At 44.3% G+C, this 11,365-nt stretch overlaps 1 long non-coding RNA gene across 1 annotated transcript in view; it reads left to right on the forward strand.

Moving 5' to 3' along the window:
- Positions 1-11,094, forward strand: part of LOC146894477 (uncharacterized) — a 56,786-nt gene extending 45,692 nt beyond the window's left edge. The window contains exon 3 of the long non-coding RNA XR_015001625.2: positions 4,730-11,094. This is a non-coding gene — a long non-coding RNA (uncharacterized LOC146894477). The remainder of the gene's footprint in view (positions 1-4,729) is intronic.
- The last annotated feature ends 271 nt before the right edge of the window (positions 11,095-11,365 follow it).

Below are 11,365 nucleotides of genomic sequence, written 5' to 3' on the forward strand. Positions count from 1 at the left end.
GAGACCTAAGGAGGCATGGAGGTATAGACTTGCCTGGGAAGAACCTACTCTCCTCTCTAAGCCTATTTACTCAGGGATGGATCAGAGAGACACAAACATCAAAGGCAGAAAAGGCCTTCTGGTAATTTCGCCAAACAGTGGGTTGGTTTAAAAAGTCTGTGAAGGAGGCAGTCTGAAGACAGCCCCAAGAGGAGGGTATGGTACATATTATGTTGCATCCCACAGGCCTGGGACTCCATTGTTTGAGGACCACAAAGTTCATTGACCTTCTAGAGTCAGGGAGACTGAGTCAGCTTAATCTCTACTACTTACGGTTTCCCCATCTGTAGGTAAACGTTTGAGTCTCAGCTTTTCACCTGAACAGTGGTGATGGTAGTTCTCCTGGATCGTCATGTTGTAGGGAGTATTGTCTGGGACGAACGGGAGCAAGACAATGACTGTCTTTATAGCCGCCATTCTTATCTTCTTACGAAGCAGAGTTCATCTTTGGATGCCCTTGGCCTCCCTAATGTTCTTTTTCTTATTGAGATGTGTATTAGTGACTAAATTACCTAATGCAATGGCTTTAGGGAGGAGGGACTTATTTGAGTTCATGGTTAGAGAGATTTCACTCCATGGTTCTTTGACCTCTTTTGCCTGGACAGAACATCATGGTGACAGGGAGCGTGTGGTGGAGACTGTTCTTCACATCTTTGCAGGAAGGTAGTAGAAAGCTTGAGACAGGAAGTGGGGGCAATTATAACCTCTGTTATAATATATAATATATAACCTGACCCACTCTAGCCAGACCCCACCTCGCAAAGTTTCCACAGCTTCTCAAAGAGCAACAACTCTGTAGACATTTCATATTGAAGCCATAACCAGAAGAGACCCGTTTCTCTGTTATTAGTTTCCTTGTGACAGCATCTGCCTCTCCTTCTCAATATTTTGTTTCTGTCAGTTGCAACACTGTTTGTTTTCAATTATCCATCCATTCATCCATCCATTCATTCATCCATCCATCCATCCATCCATCCATCCACTACCCATCCATCCAGCCATCCATTCAATATATTGCTGTATATCTATTGATATTGATGTTGTACTAAATGCTGAAGACAGAAGTCAAAACAAAAAAGTCTAGTTCTCAAAGGATTTAGAATGAACAACCAGATAAAATGCATAGTTCAAATATTGGCTGGAAAATACTTGAAGTATTAGAGAATCAGTGTGTGTGTGTGTGCGTGTGTGTGTGTGTGTGTGTGTGTGTGTGTGTGTGTGTGTGTGTGTGTGTGTTTAACCTGTTGCTTTACCTCCTGGTGCACCCTCATTCCTGCCTTCATTACCTCCTTGAGGTAATGAAGGTTCTTTATCTCTTTATTATTTATTCTGAGTGGTTCTTTCCTTTCTGTTCTTGCTCTTGCAGGAGGTTGTAGAGAAGCCAAATCTCAGGTTGGAACTTCAGATAGCTACTGGAGATCTCCCAGGGGAGAATGATGGGAGGAGTCTAGGACTGTCTGGGTCACTGGGACTGCATAAGACCACAACTGAAGACAGTTAGAAAGCTATAAACGCGACAGTAAACAGCCTGAGTATGTCCAGAGCTCAGACAGAGTAGTTGGCTTCCCTGTAATGAAATACCCTTCTACACTCTATACTCCCTGTCAGTAGCACCCCAGGCCAAGCATGGTCCTTGAGACACAGCAGCCTCTCCCTTTCTGGAATACCCATTGTCTTCCTCACTGCTTCATGCCAGGTGTGATTCCTCACTCGCTTGCCGTGTGGTCCTGAGGAGGAAAGCCCGTTTTCATATGTTTGATGCTCTCTGCTTCCCCATCCTGGACTGGTGCATGCCTGGGCTCATAATTGGTATTGCCTTTTTGATGGACAGGCAAGCATTCCAGCTGAATATAAACCATCTCTGATGCCATCATATCTTTCTTGTTAGAAACACTTTTGCCATGTTGCCTCTGGTGAGGTATTTGTCCTAAAGTCTCTGAGAGACAGTGTGATGGCGGAATTCAGATACCTGATCTCCCCTGTCTCTTTCTCTGCTATTTGAGTCTGTCCAGTGGTGTGGTGACTGTGGCAACTCCCCCACCCCCATGGATCTTCCTTCTATACAACCCAGAGAAAGCATCTTTAATTCCAAAATAGAACGGGAATTAAGTTGTGGACATCCATTCGGTTAAAGCAGCCTTCAAAGAGATGGTATCTTGGAAGGAACCTTTCTGTGGGGGAAACGTTTGGAAGGCTCCTGGCATGGAGATAAAAGCTCCATGAGAAGAACATTGGATGGTAGAGCATTAAGAAACCATGATCATCCCACAGGTCTGACCCCCTACAGTCCGAGCACAGGAGGACGAGAAGGTTCTTAGGGCAGGAGAAGAGAAGCCCGAGGAGGAAGCTGTGCGAAGCTGATCCTGAGGACAGGGGCTTTTCCTGTCAGCTTTCTGGGAAAGCTGCAGGGGCAGACAGGGCTGGGAGCTGAGGTCCGTCAGGAGTGGGCAGCGAAGTGTGCTGAGGTGAGTGTTTTTATCTGGTGGCAAATGGGACGCTTAACCAAAGGAAGAACGTGTGTGTTCCCGAAGGCTGTGATGACGAAAGCAAGAATGGCTTGCAAGGGGCAAGCAGGGATCAGAAGAGTCAACAAGGGATAAAGATTTCTCTGAGGAATACGTGGAAAGAGATCCCTCCCAGGGAGCCATTATTGTTGAAAGCAGCCACTCAGTTTGGCTAAGACAGAGACAAACTAGCTGTTAGGGCTAGCATTGTTGCCAACTTGACACAACTTAGGGCCCACCTAAGAAGAGTCTCAATGAGGCTTGTCTACATTGGGCTGGTTTGTGGACCTGTCTGGGAGGGGGGTGTTTCCATTATCTTAATTGATATGGGAAGACCCAGTCTAGATGTGGGAAGTGTTTTCTGGCAGCTTCTCTTTTTGCTTGCCTGGCTTTGCTAAAAATTAATCAATTAGTTAACTTTTATCATGTATAAATACATATGTTTGTTTATTCTTCTCTCATATGATCGTCACTGCCTAGATTGCCTGGCTTTTGTTCTCACTGGTGAGTTCTCCTCCCCTGTTGCTCCCTCTGACTCCTTTGCTGACATTAGAACAAGCCTTTCTGGGCTCCCATCATGGTCCAAAGATCAGCAGCTCTCTAGGAATCTTCTAGACAGTCGGCATCAGGTTGGGACTGCAGAGGCACCCCGTCTTGCGGACGAACCACTGCCGAGTTCTCAGCCTCATCTTGTAAGACAGCTATTACTGGACTAGTGAGACACGGCTGTGGAAAAGAAACTAACAAACCCTATTTCAACCCAAGTGATCGTCCTATCAGCTCTATTGCTCAAGAGAACCCTGACAAGCAAAGAAGAGTTCTGACCCCAAATTCAAAATCAAGGACGCAAATTCAGTCACATCCTACGAAAACTCCCGTGTACGAAGAGGCAGGATAGAAGAGAGGCTCTGGGGTCAGATAGACCAATATTTTACTGTGTGCTGGTTGTGTAAACCTGACAGTCAGACAGTTTCTCTGAGACTCACCTTACTCATCTTTAAAATATACTCAAATTGTACTTCCACCATAGTGCATTTTCAATGGTGAAATGAAGTCTGTGTGTAGCATTTAATATAATGCCAAGAATAAGGTGATTTCTCATGAAGTGTGAGTCATTGTGCATATTACTGACAATTGCTTGACAAGATGAGCATTTATTGTTAGGAAGTGTCCTTTTGCTTTGGAGGCTGGAGAAGGAAACAGGCAGTGCAGGATATTGAGGTAGCTTGGCTAACTTTGAACTAGCCTGTTAAGCAGCAATGGGGCAGCATGGATATCTGGGAGCTGAACATGGTTCAGCATAAAAGCAATGATACTGAATATGTGGTTTGAATATCTTTTAAAAGTACACGTGCTGGAAATTACATTTACAGTATGTATGTCAAGTCTCATGTATTAATGTTACTTGGAGCTTGTTGGGTTGTTATTGCTTTTTAAGAATTATTTTATTTTTCTTGGTGGTGGTGGTGGTGGTGGTGTGTGTATGTGTGTGTGTGTGTGTGTGCACCAATGCCACATATATGCAGTGCCCATAGAGGCCAGAAGATGCCCGAGAGCTGGAGAGGTGCTGAGAACCAATTCAGCAAGTACTGTTGAGCCATCTCTCCAGCTCCCTTGATGTGGTTTGAGCCGCATGTGTTTGGACACTTGCTCTGCAGCTGAGGATGCTGTTTGGGAAGGTTAAGGAGCCTTTAGGAGACGAGGCTTTGCTGGAAGAAGTGAGTCACTGGGGATGGGCCCCACTTCCTGTTTATCCTCTGTTTCCTAGCTGCAGGTGAATGTGATTGTCTTCTGCTTAGCCACCATGCCCTCCCTGCCCAACTCCATGTCTTCCCCTCCATGACAGAATGGTCCTCTCAAGCTGTAAGCCAGAATAGATCCCTTCCTTCCTTCCTTAAATGACTTCTTGTCAGATATTTTGTCTCAGCAATGAGAAAGTTAACTGCTACAGAGCTGGTTTTGGGGAAGTAGTTAGGGTTTGATGGGGTCAGAAGGGTGGGGTCCTGGTGATGGCATTAGTGACTTTTGTAAGAAGTCCCACACTGTCTCACTACATTGCCCTCTGGCCATGTTGCGATGCTTCAGGTAAGCCTTTGTCAGATGCCTTGTAGAACTGGTACCATGCTTGAACTTCCAGCCCCCAGAAACAGCAAAAAAGAAACTTCTGTTTCTTTTCTCTTTTCCAGAGAAACAGACAACAACCAACCCACATTTATTTTAAACTGACAGATGAAAGGAAACCTCCTCTTTTCATGACAACAAATAAACGCAAAGGTAATGTGGAGTTTCTTAAAAAATAGAACCATGATTTTTGCCAATTCTAATAAAGTTATTCAGATGGAGGATCATCAAAAGACACAAAATCTAGGAAGGGCAGGTGCGACGAGGCACAAAACTGTCAACACAACACAAAAGTTCCCCAGAAAATACTAGCTGCAGAGAGAGTGGCTGGGCAATGTGGGAAGTGGACTTCTTCTCTTCCGTGTGATGGAAAGAAATGACAGCGGTCAGGCCCATTCTGTGCGTCTGGGCTTGATACCCAGGAATACGTCAGTTAATAGTATTCTCTCCCACGCCACACAGTCGAAAGCTACCCATAAGGAAACATCAGAAAACCCCAGCGGAGCTGTTCAAACACATCGATACTGCAAAAGACGGGAAAAGGCAGAGGAATTGTTCCACACCAGAGTCATGACAATACAATCTCCAGTCCTGGATTGGATCCTGTCTTTGAGAAATCACCAACAGAGCCAATGAAAGCAGAATAGAGACTGGAGATTTGGGGAAAGAACCGCTGAATGGGAGGTTGCGGACTTTATATGCTTGAGTGAGACGGTGCACTTGCTCTTGCGAAGTGTGTGTAGCAATAAAGCATAGAGGGCTGCGTATCTCTTCTGCACTCTCAAATGGGCCACATAAAAAGATGAATATTGAGAAATAGACAGCTACAAAGCAAACACAGGAGATGTCAAAAAAGAAGATAGCATGGAACAGCGAATGTTCCTCCTTCTGTTTAAATTTCTCTCAAACAAGCATGTCTACATGGACATGTAAGTGCTTATTTCTAGAGTAATGAAGCTTTCAGTACTACCCATGTCCCCCGGTGAGGGAACAGCTGAAAGATTCTTCTGGTTGTTGACACATGCAGAAAGAGCTATGTCTTTCCCCGGGAACAGTGCTACAGTTTCTAGAGCTTTCTATACATACACGTAAACTTCTGCACACATATGTAATTGTATCATTTTGATGGCGATATAATCGCTAAGATGTCATCATTTTCATGTTGACTTTGCTGGAGTTTCTGTGTGGCTTTAATGAAGCTCTCACGTTTGTTCTAGCTGGTCTTCCTGCCTTCCCTCTGCAGCAGCGTCTGATGCGTGTGCTCTTAAGTGAGCAGACTCAGAATGTGGGTCACATCATTACCATAATGTGGAGACTTGTAGTGTTTGTTTCCTGTTCTGAGAAATGACACTCATGAAGACCTGCCCAGGAGGGCCTGAATCTGGCCACTGGACCCCTTGTAAGAGGAGGGTGCTCCAGGGTACATGTTAAATGAGAGTCGCACAAGCTCAAGTCTGAGGTTGGCCCAGAGCTAATCCACCCAGTAATGCGATACTCTGATTGGGTTCAGTTCTGAATTCCTTAATAAACTTCTATTTTTTTAAAATCATTCAGGTTCCAGTATTTTGTTATAGTAGTAAAGACAACAACAACAAACAAAAAACAAGCAAACCCAACACACAGAGATTCCACATGTTGCAGAGTTTCCTTGCTCAACATTCTCTGAGGTGACTTCTGTGTGTCCTCCTGTTCCAGAACAACGAAGGACAAGGGAGAAAAGTCTGAACCTCAGCCGGAGAGATGGCTGAGGGGGTAGAATACCCGACCGCTCTGCCTGAGGACCCAAGTTCGATTCCCGGCCCAGCACCGCAAGAAGTTCCGTTACCGTCTGTCAGTGCCCCTTGGCGACCTGAAGAACGACCCACACACAATCTTTCACCATCCACCATAGAGTAGTAGGCAAAAAAAAAAAGCAAAAACAAAACAAAAAAAAACAACCAACCAACCAAACAAACAAAAAACAAAAACAAAAAAAAAGTCTGAACCTTAACCAGGTTGTTGCCCTGATCTTAGACCTTTAAAAATTTATTTTTGTTTGTTGTGTATGTGTATGTACACAAGTGTGTAAGCAAGTGACCAAAGAACAGAAGAGGGATTCAGATCCACTAGAGTTGGAGTTGCAGGTAACTGTGAATCACCTGATATGGATTCTGGGGATTGAACTCCAGTCTTCTGCAAGAGAAATAAGTATCCTTAACCACTGAGCAATTTCTTCAGCCCCAGATTTTATAATTTAGAGGACCCCCAAAACCCACTCTAAATTGGGGTGTTGCGCATGCCTCCAATCTCTGCACTTGGGAGGTGGAGGCAAAAGTCAGGATCTTCTTCGACTAATAGCAAGTCTGAGGCCAGTGTGTGATACAGTTATACCTTGTTTAATCCCCACACACACCATTCAAAGTTCCAAGTTCCTTAGGCCCTGTTCTTTGTCAGCTGTCCCCTCTCTCACATGGTGGCTGTCTTTATTGGGAGGTAAAGGGGATCTTGCAAAGAATGCAAAGTTCATCCATAGTTACCTTCTAAAGAGGAGTCAGAAGTGATCCGCAAGCATCTTCCTGGGCCACCTTGCTTTCTTCACTTACAGGGCAATGTCTCTTCCAATAATGTTTGGAACAGGATGGAAGAACTTGACCTCCAGACTCCCCCCCCCCCAAGCCAGTTTGACTTCCCCACGCTAGTGTCCTTGGGCACCCATTGTGAAGTGGCCATGACTACTTTTTCTTTCTTTTTCCTCCCTCTCCTATTCACTCCATCGTAACACTCCTTTATTAAGAACTTACTATGTGCTATGTGCCATGTGCATCTCATCTAATTCTTGCACCCATGTGAGGGGAAATGATCTCATCACTTCCCTTTTCATGAGCAATAACCAAGGTATGGAGAAGTCAAACATTTGACCAATGTCATTTGCTAACCAGCAGAGTCAAGACTTAGATTTGAGGGTATTTCCTCTTCATGATGTCACTTCTGCTCATGGTTGCCTGGGTTCCCTGCTTTTTTTTTTTATAGAGTTCTAAGAGAACAAAGACATCTTAATGATCTAATTACCTTTTTCTCTGTGTTGACTCAGGGAGCGATAGTGCAAAATCAGCATTTTTACCCATGGGGGTAACACTTGGCATCCCTAGACCAGACAGCTTGTTTTGTGACTTAGAACGCACTTGCAGGGAAAACTCTACTTTTACTTAAGAATGTTCTGGTGAAGTCTGGTAGGTTGCTCAGTGGTTACAGTGCTTGCCCTGTGAGCATAAAGACTGCAGCCCACGTAAATGCCAGATGGGCATGGCAGCCTCTTATGATCCTGGCCTCAGAAGGTGGAGGCAGGATACCCAGAGCAAGCTGACTAGAGAGACTAGCCACATCAGAAACGCTGGATTGGACTGTGAGGTGGGCCTCAACAGTGGAAGGTCAAGGAGCCTCGATTCCCTGCATTGGTCTTCTGCTTACAAATGTGTGTGCATATGTAGGCATGCACCCACACCCACACACACACACACACACACACGCACATGTATGCCACAGACACAGACATACACACGCACAAATGAAAAGACAAAAATTTCCTCCTGAGAGGGTGAAATTACCAACTTCAGTAAATCGCCACCCTTCAGAACCTGTCCGTTTCGTGGTCATGCCATAGAATGAGAGGGATGCACAGGCATTAATGCCAAATTATGTTGGTCTTGAAGAAAAACACACCTGTGAATGTTTGAGTCATGAGCTGAACCAATCCCTTTCATCATAAAATACCCTTTGTTTGAAAAAAATGGCTGGCAGACAAATGATGGTTGTCTGGACTGGGGTATATGGAAAACATTTCCTTGTGGATGAACAGAGCGAGGCTGTCGCTTCGAGGAAAGCAATCGACAGTATTTGTTGTCATTGCGAAAACCTACGTTTTCAAGCCTATTAGGATTTGGGAAATTTGTATGCATATTGTATCAGTCATGGTCTAGCCAGGAGAGAGAAGCCACCGAGCAATTTGAACAGGGAAGATTTTATATAAGGAAAGAACTCTTTCCAAAAATGGACGTGAATAAAGAACACCTTAAGATTAAGGGAAACTATCCAAGGGAGGGGGGCGAGCGGGAGGAACTCCCTCCATGACTTGAGTTCCAATGGAGTCTGCCGTGTAACAGAGGCCAAAGCCCATCCATACACTGTGGGTCTAAACTGGCTGAAGGGGGACTGCCTGCACTTCATCAATGGAAATGCCAGAAGCTGTTGCAATGGGGGCATGCCGAACATTCTAAAAAGCAAGCAGTGGTACCCACAGAGATCCCCAAGAAGCTCCCGTCTATGGCTCTTTGGACTATCCCCAGGGAGATGCTGCCATATGACTGTGCAGAGCTTCGTGGGCAAACCTTTCACGGGAAACAATTAGCAGTGAGATGCCCCAGCTAGAATGGAACTCGCCACTTTGTGTTATGTATCATGTGGCAGAGGGACACGCATCATCACTGGAGTCAGGAAGAAAACCCCTTCCTTCCTCAGGTCCTTCCAGGGCTGCCTGTGGGTGAAACTGCTGCCTGGCATGGAAGAAATGTCCCTGGAACATAATAAACAGGAATGGAAGGCCAAGGAGCCGGGGAGCAGCCATTTGACGGGGGACACAGACCACTTCTTTGCCTGCTCAGCCTCTGAACTTCTCTTTTCTCATCAAATAAGATGTTGCTAACTTTCGAGCAGGTAAAACTCCCATCCCTTCTCCACGCAAGGCAATGAGGAGCCTCCGCAGTTATTATATCCATAGCTGGCTATCGGCATGTCTCCTTAAATTTAGCCATGCTACCACTGAATAATTTATAAACACTAAATTATGAAGCTGCTCTCCAACAGCTTATATATAAAATGAGCATGTAGCCTCATTCCCGGCAGCCTGCCGCCTACTCATGGCTAGCTTTTCTTGGCACTTGTCTTAGTTAGGTTTCTAATGCTGCGATGAAGACCATGACCAAAAACAACTTGGGGAAGAAAGGGTTTATTTCGTCTTAAATTTTTAAGTAATTGTCCATCACTGAAGGAAGTCAGGGCAAGAACTCAAAACAGGAACCAGGAGGCAGGAGCTGAAGCAGGAGCCATGGAGGAACATTGTTTACAGGCTTGTTCTCCGGGGCTTGCTTGCCTAGCTTGCTTGATTATACCATCCAGGGCCATCTGTCCAGGGGTGGCACTGTTCCCAGTGAACTGGGTCCTCCCACATCAATTATTAAACAAGCAACTGACCTACAGATTTGTCTACACATTAATTTTATGGAGACATTTTCTGAAGAAATTAAGATTCCCTGTTTCCAGATATTGGTGTCAAAGTTTATATCAAGTTGACAAAATTCCACATCATCCTAGAGGGATGCTGCCCAAGGAGCTTTTGCTTACTTGGCAAAGTACTTTCTCGTGGATAGTCTCCTTAGAAGGTGGCGACTTGGTAGCTTTGTGGGTTCCCCATCTGACTTACTTTGTCTTCAGCAGCACCCCTGAGGATGGCTTCCCTATAGATTTCCCAAACATCTCCCAATGGACCTTCTGTTTTCTGTCTCTCCATTTGCCAAACTCAGCCCATTGACTGTGTCCAGCTTTGGTTCAAAGCTCCCTAAACAACTTCTCTGCTACCCAGAGGGCACAATCATATTGTCTCAGTGGAGGCACATGCCCAGAGCATCATGCTACTTGAAGATTGCTGGTGAGGTCAAAGGTGATATTAGCAAACGTGATTTTCCAATACTGAATCATGAAATATGTCACTGTTTGCAAAAACAAGCACAGGTAACCAATATTTCCAGGTGATCAATTCATGATGTAAAATTCCATCAAAGAATAAGACGGATCAATGGATTTTAATGTAACAGCATATTAAAAGGTTTCCAACCTGTAACTCAATTTAAGAAACTGCCATTTGTTGAGTGTTGCTGTAATTTTCATGAGAGCCCATACTTATCAGAATGCAATCAAAGCAAATACTCCTTACTTTTCCAACTCCTTGTCTGTATGAGGTCATATTGTGTCCAAATACTCACACACAGAAATATTACAGCAGGCTATCTAAAACCCATTAAAACTATTGAGCTAATTTCTATTAAGACAGACATTAAAGAAATTTTTGAAAATGAAAAGTTCAGTTCCGTGGGCATGGTGGTGCACACCTACGTAGTGGCAGTCAATACTTGGGAAGTAGCGGCAAAAGGATCAGGAGTTCAGGCCAGCCTTACACTACATAAAATGAGTTCAAGACCAGCCAGGGCCATATAGTACTTTGTCTCAAAACAAACAAACAAAGTAGCAAAAAAGAAAGTAAAATAAGGTCGCTGTTCTTGCTAATTTTGCTATGAGAATGAAAAAATTCCTGTATTCACATATAAAAATTTATTATTATATTTGAATAAAGTAATACATACTAAAGTATTTAAAGCTTTTCTCAGTCTTTAAATTTTCTGGTGCAGTAAATATGGATAAATATAATCTCCATAAGCACAAGCTCTTTGGAGTCTCAACAATTTTAAGACTGTAAAGAGATTCCAGGACCATGTTCTTGGGAGCTGATGTTTTAGGCTAGAGAAACTTTTCTTCCCAAAGTGAGGCCTCTGAACTTGAATGTGAACGGCAGAAAACATCTTGTGGTCTATGCACCGTGAGAATAGAATCTCTTTGTATTTAGGAATTCATAATGATTTGCATCCAGGCTCCTAGAGACCCTCCAGGAAGAC

Source organism: Myodes glareolus, chromosome 4 (assembly GCF_982192425.1).
Source record: "Myodes glareolus chromosome 4, mMyoGla1.1, whole genome shotgun sequence".
Taxonomy (NCBI): Eukaryota; Metazoa; Chordata; class Mammalia; order Rodentia; family Cricetidae; genus Myodes; species Myodes glareolus.